General features: G+C 32.5%; 1 protein-coding gene across 2 annotated transcripts in view; it reads right to left on the bottom strand.

Annotated features, from left to right (window-relative positions):
• LOC118187404 (uncharacterized) overlaps nt 1–5540 on the bottom strand; it is a 47253-nt gene extending 41713 nt beyond the window's left edge. The window contains exon 1 of one of the 2 annotated variants that reach the window (XM_035357620.2): nt 5400–5540. The gene's annotated coding sequence lies outside the window, so the exon portion shown is untranslated. The remainder of the gene's footprint in view (nt 1–5399) is intronic. The other variant, XM_035357621.2, reaches the window with a different exon arrangement.
• Between the last annotated feature and the right edge of the window lie 10258 nt (nt 5541–15798).

The following is a 15798-nucleotide window of genomic DNA, read 5'->3' as shown; positions in this document are numbered from 1 at the left end:
TTTGTCTCTGATATTTTAAGTGTGTATGTGTGATTCCTAATCATGATCACCAGTGAAATGCAAATCGACCTTGAAATATACTTTCACCAACTTTGTTTTTACTTGACTAATAACTTATTTTAGAATATCAGAGTCAACAGAAATATTTCACTTGTGCCCTCAGGTAGGTAAGTAGGTAGGTTACGGAGGACTGGAACGCCTGGTGTCTAACAGAGGTGCCCTCAGGTAAAACGGAATATACAAAATATAGAATGCATGTAAAACTTCAAACCTATTCTCACTCATTACTCCGTGCATTACGACAGTTTAAGCGGCTGTGAGAAAAGACGTTAAAAATGTTTTTTTTTTCCTTTTGTTGGACAATAAATCGCCAGCATCTGGTAATTATATTCAAGAAAAATATAAAACAATGAGTGAAATTTAAGAGGAAGGGATGAGTAAAATTGCTTTTGTTGGTATTGTTACCTCAAGCTGATTATTATCAGTTTAACTCTAGAATACGAAAGCTCCGAAATAAATTATATTGCAATTAAGTCGTAATAAACTTTATGATGTATATATTCATGTAAATAACGCATGGGAAACGTATTACACCAAAATGAAATTATTGCTTATAAAAGAGATATTGTTCATTACTGTGTAGACTAGCAGAAACGAGAAGTGCAGAAGTGCAAGAAAACGGTGTTTGTTGAGGTAGGTTTTATTTTACAAGAAGCACCTACCACGATTGAATATTATCGCAATAGGTAAGCTTCGACTGTAACATAGTTGTAGGTTACTCAATTCGCGTGCTATGATTTTCTGTTGTTTGGAGTAATTAATAAAACACAAAATGTTTTTTTTAAAAAAAATCTTCATTTGAGTGCATGGTAGGACGGAAATTATACGTAGTTGTTAAGAAATTTTACAATAGTTTATCAATAAAAGATCTAAGACCAATAATAAAAAATAACAACTAAAGTAATTTAAATATCGGGTCTCAGCCACCAGTTAACACTTTGATTACTAACGGACATATATATTCCAAGAAGTTAAATAAATTAATACTCAAATGGTTAAATTATTATATGGAAATAATGGGTAATTGGGAAACCCCAACTGAATGCAAAGCGTTAATGCTGGTGTGAGAGTCGTGGTATAACGACTGCTTTTAAAAAAGCCCTGTAAGGATTTTAGCATCTTCAGTAATGACAAAAAAATGTCATAACCGTTTAGTTTTACGTGAAGGGTATTAATCTTAAAATATAAATAATGCAGTTAAAATAATATGCCTATAGATATATATTTTCATTAAAATTTTAGAGTTTCCGTCATAAATTTAAAAGTTTAACATCGTTTTAAATCTTATTCATATTTAAATCATCATCCTCAGATGCTGTTAAGGGGACTCATACACCTTAAAATTCATAAGTTCTTCGAATATGTGACTGTTGCAAGAATCGGGATAACTTATTTATTTTAAAAGCTATTACTTCCAACTTTTTACAGCTGACTACATAATATAGCTGCTTTCTGAAATAGTCATCAGAAAGTTTGTGTTGCCACAAATATTTTTATAATTTAATCCGCTTTGTGACAACATTTTTCGTCAAGTTTCCACATAGCGCGCACAATTTAAAACATTCTGTTGCATAAATTAATTTCATATTTAATATATAGTTTTTATAACAGTTAGAAAATACTGTGAACCTAAAATTCTAAGAATGTCGTGTTAAATTTTTATTTTATTTGGAGTTGAGTTTATAAAATGTATTTTATTAAAAAAAATCTGTAATGTTTTCGTGCATAAATTTTTTTAATACTAAAATATTCATCAAATTTTTGGTTCACTTAGAAAATAGTGCCTATCTAAAGAATTCCATGAAATTTCAAGTACGTACCATTAGCCATTTTTAAAATATCATGCGCGCAAGGTGGAAACATGACGAAATATTTTGTCACAAAGCGGATTAAATTACAAAAATATTTTTGGCAACACAAACTATCTAGTTACTAGTTTCTAAAGCAGCTATATTATGTAGTCAGCTGTAAAAATGTGGAAGTAATTGCTTTAAAAATAAATAAAATATCCCAATTCTTGCAACAGTCACATATTCGAAGACCATAAGGGGTTTAAGGTGTATGAGCCCCTTTAAGCTAAAGCAAGTGCTGTCAGTAAGGATGGAATTGCATAGTTTCAGTGGAAAATGAGGTCAGCATTATATTTAGCTGTTCAGTTTATGAATATAAAAAAAACTGCTTTTATTCAGGTTTTCGTATGTATCAGCATTTTCTATAACTTTTGCTGCTTAATTTATAAAAAAAAAGTTTTAAAAAATAAACTAGATATGAATAAATGTATATGCAGTTCTTTAGTTTTGAAAAGGAGGGGGACAATGATCCTATAGCAATGGTGAAAGGGATGCGTAAGGCAAAACGGGTATAGAATCACAGCTTTAAAGATATATGCTACACTAATATTAGTAAATAATATAATATCGTTTTAAAGGAAAATTAATTTATCATTTAACTTACTTTGATTGCTTATAAATTAGTCTCCGAAATGCCCTCTCTCCAAAGGTTTTCGATGATTGTGAAACTATTATGAAAATCGTTAACGAATTTATCGAAATGAAATTGTGTATTTTGACGAAAAATGATGAAACGTCTTTAAACTGGCTAAAAAACAATTGAATTTCTAAATCTCTAGATGAAGTCCAAGTGGATATCTAGAAGAGTTTTCGATGATATGAATCCTGAAGAAAGTATATTTGATAGAAGTGACTTCTGGATTAAACCAAATTAATACAAAGGATACAAAGGATAAGGACGTGGATGAAAACTCTTAAACTTTCTAAAACATCACAAGAAGCATACACGTTGTCCAGGGATTCCCAACCCTATGCCCGTGAGCACCATGGCGCCCGCCGATCGTTTAACTGTGCCCGCCGCTGCGCAACCACAATAAAAATGTTTTAGTTTAGTTTTTAATAAAATTCTATGTGAAAGTTTTCTTATTTTTAATTAAATAGAAATACCAGCATAAAGAAAAGCGGCCAATCTCTTTCTCTCTCTCTCTCTTTTTTTTTAATATGTGCATGTATTATTAACTGTATCCAACTATAAATTCACCTTTAAAAAGTAAATAGTGCCCGTCATCCAACAGACATTATAGAATGTGTTCTTAGGGACAAAAAGGTTCGGGATCTCTGACTTAGTCAAACAAGTGAAGAACCATTTTCTAGAAATAAACTGAATGGCTAAGCAATTCCTATATGTTATTGTTATTATTCATCCACAACAGACTCTCGTAAGAGATAAAAATATTATGTATTAATTTTAAAGAAAGCGAACTAATTTTTATTTCACAGTTCAATGCTATAGCATACAACAACAGATTAAAAACTCGTTCAAAATTACCTCCATTTGAGTTTTCTTCGGCTGAATCTTGATTTCTGTACCCTGCTTTTTTTTTTTTTTTTTTCTCTCTCTCTCTCTCTCTCTCTCTTCAATTCTTTGCTTTTCTTGATAATTATTTATAAATTTCATATCATAGATCTTGTATTTTGTAATTTTGTATAAGTTTTGTAAAAGATCTTATATAAAAAGACTCTTTTATTCAACTCAAGAACAATACATATAAAAGACATTCCTGGTGCTTACAGGGCCTTGCCAATACTTCGGCGGCAACTCAAAATAAAAACATAAAATTAAAACTTATCCTAAGTTGAATAATCAGCCGAAGCTGCATAGAGATATTTAAACGCGTAGTTGGCTCTTCGTCCTACCACCGACGTAGACTAACCGGCAATTAATACGCACATCCGTAAAATAGCGAGAAACAACGTAGCTGAATGGCAAAACACTCTCTGTCTGAAATACTTTGGTACTTTCGTCGGTATACTGGCTTAGCAGGAGATCTGTCTGAAATAACTCAGACATCAGCTTAAATAGTAACTTACTGATCCTATTTTGCATGATATGCGAAAGTGAAATCTTATTCTGGCAAGAAAGCGTGGGTTGAAAATAGCAGGTATAGGAAAAGTTGCCTCAAAAATAAAATTAACTCTTAAGAAAATTAAAATAAAACCCCACAAGATGATAAATTTTGCTCTAACACTATTCAAATGTTTAAAATTATTTACTTTAGTTTAATTATAAAAATACATTCTTTACTGAAGAAAATAATTTTAACATTTAATTCTTGCTCAAGAAAAAAAATTCTTCGTATTCAATGCTACTCAAGAAAAAATTCTTAAAATTCATTAACTATAATAAAGATGTTAATTTTGGTTAATTTTTTTTTCATATAGTTTCAGTTTTGAATATGAAGTTCTAAATTTATTGAAAAAAAAACTGCTCTAGTAACTAGACAAAAATTTTTACTTTAATTTACTCCGCAAAATCAACAACAGTTTTTCAATTAAAATTTTATTTTAATCTAATAGTTTATGCGTATTCATTAAATTAAATTTAAATTGATACTGAATGACAAAATAAAATTTTACCAAACTTTCTTTATATGAAAGAAGATGTAGAAACTAGTAATGAATAAAATCTAATAAGGATATATATATATATATACATGTGTACTGAAATCCTATTTCTTTTTACAGCTGTTGTACTGTCTATTTACAGCTTTTGTACTGTCTGCATTATCTTATACAGGGATTATGTTGAAAGGTTCTTGAATCTATCAAATCCTTCATATAATAAGAAAGAAAAAAAGCAAAACATAACTTTAATATTAAAAGCAGTAAAGTAAATTTAATATTAAAAGTAGCAACCTTTGTTTAAGGAATTATAATTTTGAGAATGCAGTTTATATAAACGCACATATATTCATAAAGAACGTACAAATGGTATTGCATAGACGAGTGGAATAATTAGAACTCTTGAATCTTGAGGTTCATTTGCTCATATTTTTTTTTAAAGTACTTGAGCAGTAATCCATTTTTTTTCCCTTTACCCAAACGTTTTTAAGTCAAAGCGAATATTTAAAATGGAGGATTATTTCAAGTGTGTATGCATGGACTCTACATATGAAATATGCAATCTCTCTCTAAAAATTAAGAATATGTCATTTATTGAGGTCAAAATATGCGATATTGGGGATGCAGATCCCCCGAAACTGCAGTAATTGTCTTTCTTTCTAATGAATACTTCATTTGGATGTTAAAAAAACTATCCTACCAAAGTTTTGAATAAATGTTTAAAGATGTTTTAGGTTATTATCCGTAAGATTCAAATGGCGAAAAAGCACGAAGATCCGAGTTTTCTTTTGTGAGAAATATGGAACAGATAAATCACATTTGTTATACAATGAATTGCAAGCTGAAAACAACACTTACCTGTTTCTGTAACAAACTGACATCTCAATCTGTATAAAATCAGAGCAAAATAAGAGAAAATCATCTTACCTTTCGATATACACGGATCCAAAATTTGCAGTTAGAGCTACTCAATTATGCCCATTACTTCAAACAAAATGTTTCAATAATATATCGTGTAGATAATTCTCTCTCTTCAGTCAAACTTCGGCTTTACTCAAAGGAAGCTGGAGACCGAATGATGCCATTTGACAAGTTCCGAGATTTTATACTCCCATCTTTAATCTCTTCTCAGATTGTTTATTCCTTCGACTCGCGGGAGGGTGGTCAGCATCGCATATGTGACCTAATAACCTAATAATTAGTTATCTAAAGTTTTCAGTGGGGGCTTACGACCTAATTTGATACCCGACGGGGGTGGAACTAAGCAGACCTTTCAATTCAGTTCAAGGTGGAAAATACATTGTGTTTCTTTCAACTATTTTTGGTCAACGAAAATGTTTAAATATTGATTTGTCTGCTCTTTTGCTTTTCATTTCCCTTGCACAACTTCTGTCATCTTCCAGTAACAAAATTTTCGATCTTAACAATTTCGAGCAGTTAAAATATTATTTTTCGCATAGCTCTTTAAAAGTTCGTGAAACCGCCTTCACTGAACTGTCACATAGTCTTCTCCCCCTTAAATTATCAAACACCTATTTTTTTTTTTTTTTTTTTTTTTTTTTTTTAGCTAACCAACCTCAGAGATGACTATTATCCATTTTGGGTATTTACGTATTAGCTCAATCATCTCAGTAGAACTCGCCATGGTTACCGGAATTCACCATGCGCATAACAGCTTCTTCAGTCAAGAACGTCACCATTTTTTGTATGTATTCTTTCTGTTGCATTCTAAGTTCTTAAAAACAAAGCATGAATTTTTTTGCCTTAAACTCAATTTTAAATATATGCGGGTGTAATATATGAAAAAAAATCGTACTTGTATATGGGTTTATAGATTGATTTTCCCATATAAATTTCTAATTAGAAATGCCTACAGCGGCCGAGCGGTGAAGTCGCTGAACACTGATAGTTCGGTCCGGGGTTGGAATCCCTGCGAACAGGCTGGCTGCATCAGCGTTTTCGTGTTTCCCCCACGTTTAACGTGTATAGGAGCCAGTTCCTCATAGAAAGTCTTGGCACGACGGCATCCTTTTCCCTAGCGTGCTTCGCCATTAACAAATAAAATTGTTGTTTGAATTCTAAACTAGTAAATCAAACCTAATTAAAAAGTAAAATGCTTATGCATATATTTAATAAATAATACGTTGTTATTAAAAGTTGTAATTCTTCTTTTGTAAAATATCACCATATTGCATCAAATTGGTTGCGTTAATGCGTAAGGGCCATCATTTTTACTTCCTTGTACGAAGTGAAAAGGAAGTATTGTAATCGCGAAAAGTTTCAGGCAGCATATTTCAACGAAAATATCCATTTTGACCGCTATCGAATGCAATTTAACGATGTTTTTGCGTGATATCTGTACGTAAGGACAGAATAAAAGACTCTTTTCCTTCAAAAAAATTATAAAACTGCTTTAAAATTAATTCTGAAGAGAATTTTTCGTGGCGCCTGTACGAACGTATGTACGTACGTGCGTACGTACGTATCTCGCATAACTTAAAAACGAGTAGCCTCAGAACGTTGAAATTTTGTATATAGGACTGCTATAACATGTAGATGTGCACCTCGTATTTTGGTTGCAATCGGCCGCACCAAACGTATATAAATATATTTATATATATATCCACTCTGTTACCCGGCTCAGTGATCTCAGTTTCTTTACTCTTATATGTTTGTAAATTGCACATTTTTTGCTTTAAAAATGATTGTATTATGTTGTTTTTATCTTCCGGTTAAGGTTTTTATGCCTTTAGTAAATCTGTATGCAATATTTTTAGAATTATCAACAATTTTAAAGTTGTCTAAGTGTCGCTAAGCCTTTTTTTAATGGCGGCCATTGATGTTTACATTTGAAACAGGAGACTAGTGGATTTGTTGCCAATATAGAGAAACTTAGCTTCGCAACAACAAAGATAACGCATTCATTTATTATTGCCAATTAAATCATGCTTAATTCTTTCTGGAATTTTTTCGAGTAAATAAGTGTTTAAGATTTACTTCGTAATTTTTAATATAGATATTTTGAGTTTTTATGTATTTTTGCCTTTTCGCGAAGTGAGAACTGAATTAATTGAATGAGAAATACTCAATCGTCTGTGTAAAACTGTTTCTTTTTTGTTTTGTTTTCTTAATTTCTTTTATACATCATTCTAGCTTTATTATAGTATTTGAATAGAACATGTGGCAACGATTAGATAATTCTATTCTTTAAATGATATAAATTTTGTGCATTATGAGTTAGAATATGAACGAAATATATAAGTTAACTGTTATATAATTATTGGATTATATAACAGTTAACTTAGTTTCCGTTATATAATTATTATATAAGTTAACTGTTATATAATTATTAATAATGTTAAGTGAATCTAGCGCCAGAGTTTCGCTATGGTAAACAAATACTAGAATGAATTTTAAACAATGCATTTATTCTATTGTGGTTTATGCGCTGTTGGCGAAGTAGATTTAATTCAATCCAATAAGTTTAAATGAAATGCAAGAAAAAATGCGTATAATTTAATATTCCAATTTAATATTCCAATAGAAGGAAGTCATGTGGTGTACACATCAGATTTTTTTCAACTGTTGCACTAAGCTTTCTCAATAGGAGTGAATTTGTGTCTTTTAAATGTATGTAAGTGAATTCAATTTGCTATTCGTTTTTTGCCGTTATTATACAGCAAACGTCGATTTAATATTTCCAGCGAGAAACATGCTTTAATCTTCAGTCCTTTTCGACTGTAGTAAAAATTTTTGTAAGCGTAAGAAATGTAACTCTTGCATTAGTTATTTTAATAAACAATGAGCTAAATAAGATGATACACTTTAAGATATTTTTATTGACAATACTTATTTTAGAAACGAGAACGCTATCGTAAGAGATAAGAATAGCACATTTAATTTAAAAATGGCCAACAATGTTGGGGCTTATATGTTTCTGCAAGCAATTGTTTGGTGCATATTATCTTATGACAGTAAAGATTCTACTATTTACTACCTTAGAAATGCGCAAACATTGTGTTCTAGCCAATATATTTGAATTAAGGTAGGAGGAACTTACATTTGCATCTTTCTTTCCTGGTGAAATAAAATACGAATGGCAGATTTTATGTGAAAAATTCCTCATCACATTAGTCTCTTATTCCAGGTTTTTCACATAAAGCTACCCATTCCCTGTGGTCTAATGCCATATGTTTAGTTACATTCATCCATGCCACTCCAACAATAACCCAGCAGACAAGGCAGATGAACAGAGTCGTAGCTAGGGTTTTCAGCGCCCAGGGGCAACTGAAGATTTCGCGCCCCCAACTGCTTGCCAAGGATGGAAAACATTTAATTCTAAAATGTCGTAACATCAATTTGGCGCCCCTTGGATTCTGCGCCCGGGGACAGATGTCCCCCCTTGCCCCCCTCTAGCTACGCCCCTGCCGATGAAAATGGGCGATTCATCTGAGGTGCAATTCTTATCAAACAGGCTAGATGCATCGGTTTCTTGCGATTTCCTGCATGCATAACGTAAATATGAGCAGATCTGTCTTTAACAGTCCTCCATGAAGTCACCATTTTCAAGAAAAGAGTTCTCGCGTTTTATGCTTTGAGATTATCAGTTGATCAACCAATCATACAGCCATTTAAGTTTGTTTTTCCTGTCATTCACCATTCTCCAAATCAATATTTGTCTTTCGATTTCTTCCTGCTGGGGCCGCTTCAATGTGCCACCCTTGTAAAATAAATGAATGCTGCTCTTTAAAAATCTATCAAGTAAAAGGATTATATGGTTAGATTAGGTTATTTGAATATGGCAGCGCACGTTGAAGGCTATCTACCTAACGGGAGGAATGCCTTCGTGGAGGAATCTTTCCCCGAAGTCTTTACGCTCTTTATGCTTCTCACTCGTTTCACGTTATGCATGTAAAAACCACGAAAACCAAACATGCAGCCAATCCGTTCGCCTGGTACTAAACTTGAGTCAAAATCCCAGTATTCAACTTTTTTAAACACTTGTCTACTGGTAGAACCAAGCATTAAATGGATTATTTGATTACGGCAAAGAACGCGAAGACTGTCTGACTAAGGGAAGAGATGCTTTCATGAAGGATTTTTGTAAGGAAAACTAACTTTTATTCACCTTACACATGAAGAAAAATTAAACGCCCAAACAGGTAGCTCGATTTCGACGAGATTTGGAACCAGGTAAAGTTACCAAGAGATTGATACTTTTGTTGTGAAACTGATCAGTGTTTCATAAACATGTTCAGAGAGAGCAACCAAGATCAAATAAATTGACAAGAAAACGTCCTCAGTTTTTGAACTGTATAATAAAAATAACTTTTAATTAATATTTTTACAATACTAAATTTTTATATAATTTAATTACGGTATTTGTGGTAAAAGTTGTAAAACGATATAGTGTATTTTGATATTTTTATTTTTACCTTGTATGTGAAACTAATTTTGTATTTTGAGTTAAGCAGAGAGATGGTGCTGGCTGGTTTCGAGAGAAAAAGGGAAGATTCTCCTTTGTGTTGTCGGCGTATTAGCATGTCTTAATAGTTAGAGAGAAGACAAAGCCCCGCAAGGTGATAACAATTGTATTTTCTGAAGTCTGCAATTGTACTATGCTGTGATATAAGTATAATTATTGAGAAATGAGTCAACCTCGTCCGTTTCTTCTTTTACACCAAGCATGGCTTTCAGCATGCCTCTATATTCGTTTACATACTATCCAGATAAGTTTCATTTCCCAGTTAGTCTTTTTTCTGGATTGATGTATACCTTGAATGAGTGAAAGAACTTCTTATTGGTGAAATATGTTTTTTATTATTATTATTATTTTGAACCTGTTTATGTCTGGTAGACACCTTTACTTCTTAATGTTAGGATTTGTTTTGGATTTGATAGCTCGTGGCAAATCAAAATTACTTTTTGAGTATATGCGTGTATAAAGAATTTCTGTCTTAACAACTTCTCTTCGGGCGCACATACATTTGTAAGGTTAAAAGTTTTTAAACAACCGGGTAGCTTTATAAATTAGGATATAATGGAATAAAAATTATATTGGGAACTACTTACGGTAAGCAAAGATATAAGAACCGTTTTCAATTGTCTTTTCCTGCATTTAATTCTGTTCCTTTTCATTACAGGACAACATGTATCATACAGTTTTCAATGGAGAAATGTCATATATGCCAAAGTTATTGGTCACCGTTACATTAAACGTGGTTTTCTTATTTCTTATAGCAGTGGAATATGTATTCACTAAAGTATACTATCAAAACATTTAAAGTTATCAGTCTATGGAAAGGACATCTTCGAGGAGCATTTTCTAAGAAAAAACATCTCCTACTGACGTGACACACGGGGGAAAACCACACTTATATCAGTATTCTCGTTTTGAAGGTAAGAAATGCCAATAAAAAAGTTCTTAAAAGTGTTTCAGTCTATTTTATTCTTTGTTTTATTAAAATAATAAACGTATACCTTTATTATACTTAGAAAAATTTCACCACTACCGAAATAAGCTGGTGGCGAAAGCATGTTTTCTCGTTAGAAGTATCAAGGTGGCGCATTATCTTTCTAGAGTTGGCGCATGTAGTAATATAGTGGCTGGTTTTGATTTATATGATTTATGGTAAAACCCACAAGGGCTTATCTGCCTGACAGAAGAGATGCCTTCGTGGAGGAATTTTTGAGGTAAACTCGCTCGTATCCACCTTACACAAGAAGAAACCACGAAAACGCCCATGCAGCTAACCTGTTCGTTTGGAATCGAACTCAGGTCGAACTACTAATGATCAGCCATCTTACCGCTCGGTCGCTTTAGGCTGTCCTACATTAGAAAAGATCTAATGTTTCTTACGATTAGAAGCATTGTTCCACATTCGAAATGAGCTGATAACGAAGGCAAAATTTTTTGCTGGAAGTCTAAAGCTGGTAAAGATATCGTTTTAGAGAAAGCTGTTTAGCGCATTTTCCTGCAGCGTAGAAGATTTTATAACCTTGTTTTTTTTAATTCTTGCTTATTTACATGCTATCTATTTACTTGCTTGCAATATCTTCTTACATACGATATCTTTTTCGATGTCACGCGAACTAAGTTTAATTTCTTCTTATTTTTAAAGGTCTTATGATTTACTGCTTATATGTCTTTCATGAAAACAATTTGAAGCGGCTATATTTCTGTTTTGAAGCAGTTTAAGACAAGAAGTTATTTCGAAGTAATTTAAGGCAATTAGTTATCAATTATTCTCTCTTTTTATGCAGCGACAATAAATTAGGTTAATCAGCTAAAATGTTGCATTTCTAAATTTTGTGAAAATGCATTGTTTCAGTTAATTTTCTAGTTTCCTTTAAGATTTACTTACGGAAATGGTTTGGGAGGGCGAAAAGATATGAATTAGCCTAGTTCATTAAGAAGAGCAAATGCTTTGTCCATGAGGGAAAGGCTAAAATTTTTATTTTAGAATTTTCTGAAAGGAAAAGGAGGATAATTAGGAGATTAAATAGGAGCCGATGGGCTTAAATTACAAAATAACGCATAATTTCAAAAACTTACTTGAGAATAAGATTTTAAAAACTTTTAACTTCATAATTGTCTTATTGCTGTTCAATTTTTGTTTCTGCAAAGTGATATATTTTGATGAATTTTAAAGTTTCACCTCTGTAACGTATTGTGTAAGTTATTTGTACTGTAACGTATTGTGAAATATTAAACAAAATGCAAGAATTTAAATTATTTACCAAACACGGTGCTACAGTCAACCCTCGATTAATCGGCCTCAGATTAAGGAGTTGAGAATTGTCTAAGGGGGAAACAAGTTAAGTTTGTTTATTGCGAAAGGATAGAAAATTATTGGGGGAAAAAAAAAGCATCAGTGTAAAACAAAATTGTCTATAAAAAATATTAAAAGGAAACGTGGGTTAATAGAATTGATAGCAAATGATGTTTGCTAAATGAGCTCTGCCAAAAAAATTAATAAAATAAAATGTAAATACGCTATCCATAACTAAATTTCTTCATATCTAATTATGTATGCTCTATCCTTAATTTATAGTATTTCTTTGTTATCTTTAGGATACAGACATATATTAGTTTTCTTTGTTTCTATCTATATCTAATGTAGATACTTAGATAAAGTTTCCCTTGGCATGCCCCCCCGGCCAAAAAATAAGCATCCCTTCCTTTAGACCCTGTGTGTTTTACCATGTTCTAATAACTTCTTTTTGTTTTTAATAGTGATTTAATTTAGGCAACCAAAAGAAGAATGTGTCTGCATTCTCCAGATTCGTGTGCTTTGCCATATTCAAATGACCTAATCTAACATTTTTTTTAACGGTGATTTAATTTATGCAACCAGATGAACCAAAAGAATAAATCGGCATTTTCCTTCAGGCATTTCAATAGCTCGAATATCATGAAAGAGGCTATCTTCTGATCGTTTCCAAAGGAGATCCAAAATATGAGAAATCTTCATTCAGTTTTGTTCTTTGGATGAACTCCCAATCCCTGAATTCAAATTTAGCTTCTGCCATCATTTTCTACGAATATTTTATGAATCTTTTAAGCTCTTGTTCAGAATCCATATAGGTGACACAATTGTCTACTTAAAAGGAATTTTTTAATTTCACCGCAGCATCTTGAACAGAAGGATTCCGATACTGTTCTAAATGGTGTTGAATAACAGCTCTCAAATAAGAAAGGACTGTAATTCAGTCCGAAGACGAGGCCAACAATGTTGAAATACTTTGCTGATCTTCTTTATTCTATCCTCCCACCTTAAAAATGTTAGATATTTTGTAGCTTCCTCAAAAACAGATATATGTAAGAAGGCTTTCGTTATGTATAAGATCACGCCTATTCCCTAAACCTATCATGCCTTAAACCTCATTAACACTGAGGGAATAACCTCTAATAAATTCAGACACTTCATCAAGCGATCCTTTAATGTTAAACTTCCTCTAGTTTTACAAGAAGCATCAACAACAGGTCTCACAGCTGTGGAGGAGTTAGCCTTAAGCATTCCTCGATGAGGAAGAGGAGGCTCCTAGTCCATCACTAGAAGTTTCTGTAACATCCTCTTTACACCATTCATCGACGATACATTATAACTTTGGTAATTCTTACCGTTTTCCAAACTTTATCCTTGAAGCTATTAATCTTCTCCCTGCAATTTCGTTACTCGACAATTCATCTAAATTTCGCATCCATGGCAGTCTGCCTTTTTAATTTACAGTAACAGTCATAGAAAATTTTCTGTAGCCCTCCTTTCTAAAATTCTACAAAATTTTTCACAAGGGTCACCTATTCCTATGGTTTCTAGGTTCCATAAATTAGTGATATCATCTCTCTGAATAAGAAGAGAGTTAATACAACTTCCTTCACTAAGCTTTCTTCGTCTTCTCATTATTAATCATTAAACTGGATATTTACAGCAGTACGATCACACATTAATGTACGAGTACAGTTTTCCAGCGAAGTCAACCCTTATCATCAGTTCAATATGGAGTACATTTTATTCGGATAACACTGAGATTAATACATTTAGCTTTTAATTCATTCTTGCAAAAATCTTCTCGAATTCTTTGAATAGATCCACAGATAATACGTTGATCAAGAACTTCTATTTGGCATAAATAAGGGCTGTGCACATTTTCGACATCAAAAGTATAAAAATTATGGTCTTTTTTTTTTTTTTTTTTTTTTTTTTTTTTACACCCCTCCTCCAAATACTGTATATGTTAGACTTTCAGATCTCATAGGTTTCAACTTTAATTGATCAACTGTAGACTTCAAGATATACGAATGCTGAAATCCAGTGTCGATAAGCAGTCTTATGGTTCGCTTTCTTCCTTTTATCACCAAACACTGACAATTAAAGTTGGAAAGTACACTGTATCATTTGCTCATGTGCTGCTACAATTAGCTATAGAAACATTTGGGTTTTCATCACCGGCGATAATTTTATTTTCCGTTTTTTGATTTACAGCCAGTTCTACGGCCAAGCGGTAAACTCGCCGAACACTGATAATTCTGTCCGGGTATCGAATCCCGGCTGCGTGGGCATTTTCGTGGTTTTCTCTATGTGTAAGGAGTATACGAGCCAGTTTCCCTTAGAAAGTCCTCCATGAAGGCATGGCCTTTCCTTAAACAGGTAGTCCTAGACTGTTTTGCCGCAGTTAAATAAACCAAACCAAACCAGCTAGTTCTGGACACACAAAGCCCAATGCCTTTTAGAACAGATTATGCATTGGACACATGTGATTTTTCGCTCTGTGTCCCACTTTTAACCAAATATAAAAAACCCTTTTGTTCTTTATAATTTATTGCTTTTGACGCAAAGGCATTTTTTAAGCTCCAAAACAGTCTTTATTTTCGTGCTAATCTTCATTTTGATATTTTATATCTCTTCGGGAAGCAGATTCAAAAATTTTAAAACCTGATTTAGCAAGTGAAATTCTTTGCTCTTCTTCGATTTCATTTCTTAAAAATAACAACAATTGCTTTAACTTTTCATAACAGGAGTCTTCTGGCTTACTTACCCAGAACACAGAACACCTTTAAAATTTCCTATAGAGAATCCCGCATGCTGGAGATAAAAATGTTTTAATCCGTACAGTGTTGTCACTGCTTGCTTTGAAATCATTGAGTTTTTTCATCAAAAATTCGTTAAAGATTTACAAAATATGAAATAGATACCAACACAAATTCAAAATTCAGGCTCCCCTGGGCTCATATTCGGGTCGAGCACTACGTTATTCAAAATCTGATAGCTGTAAGTACCGTTGTTTTTCCACAATGCGAGAAACATACATACATTCATGCAGAATTTTCATTATTTAATTTCTTAAAATATAACACCGGGCGATAATATTTGGTGGCAACGATTTCAAAAGTGATTCAATGCTTTTATAGTGACTCGACACAAAATGGCGTTTCGTGACTAATAGCCCTTCTGGGCTAAGGCGCTTTGGCCTAAAAATTCTAAACTTCAGCTTTTTGAATCAAAACATTTCCTTGTGTTGCCAGTCGGAGAATGCTAACATCGAAGTAAAATTATTGATATAAAATAACATAAAAATACTATAGCGTTTAAGTAAAAAACGATATAGTATTTTTATGTTAGTTATTCCTCTTTCTTCTGCTTTCGAACTGCCTTTGAATTAGCCATCATTCTGACTGAATAGTTGACGTCATTCCCGGTGACGTCTCGATTAACAGGAATTTGATTGTATGAGAAGAAATTTATAGATATAGCCCCGTTAGTTTCCTTTTCATGAAAAGTGTTCACGGAAGTTTACATTTTTCGAAAAAGTTTAACATTAATAT

The sequence above is a fragment of the Stegodyphus dumicola genome, chromosome 5 (assembly GCF_044657685.1).
Source record: "Stegodyphus dumicola isolate Sdum_Otavi_A_Nest chromosome 5, ASM4465768v1".
Classification (NCBI taxonomy): Eukaryota; Metazoa; Arthropoda; class Arachnida; order Araneae; family Eresidae; genus Stegodyphus; species Stegodyphus dumicola.
The sequence above is the reverse complement of the archived record's forward strand: the minus strand, read 5'-3'. Positions and strand labels throughout refer to the sequence as shown.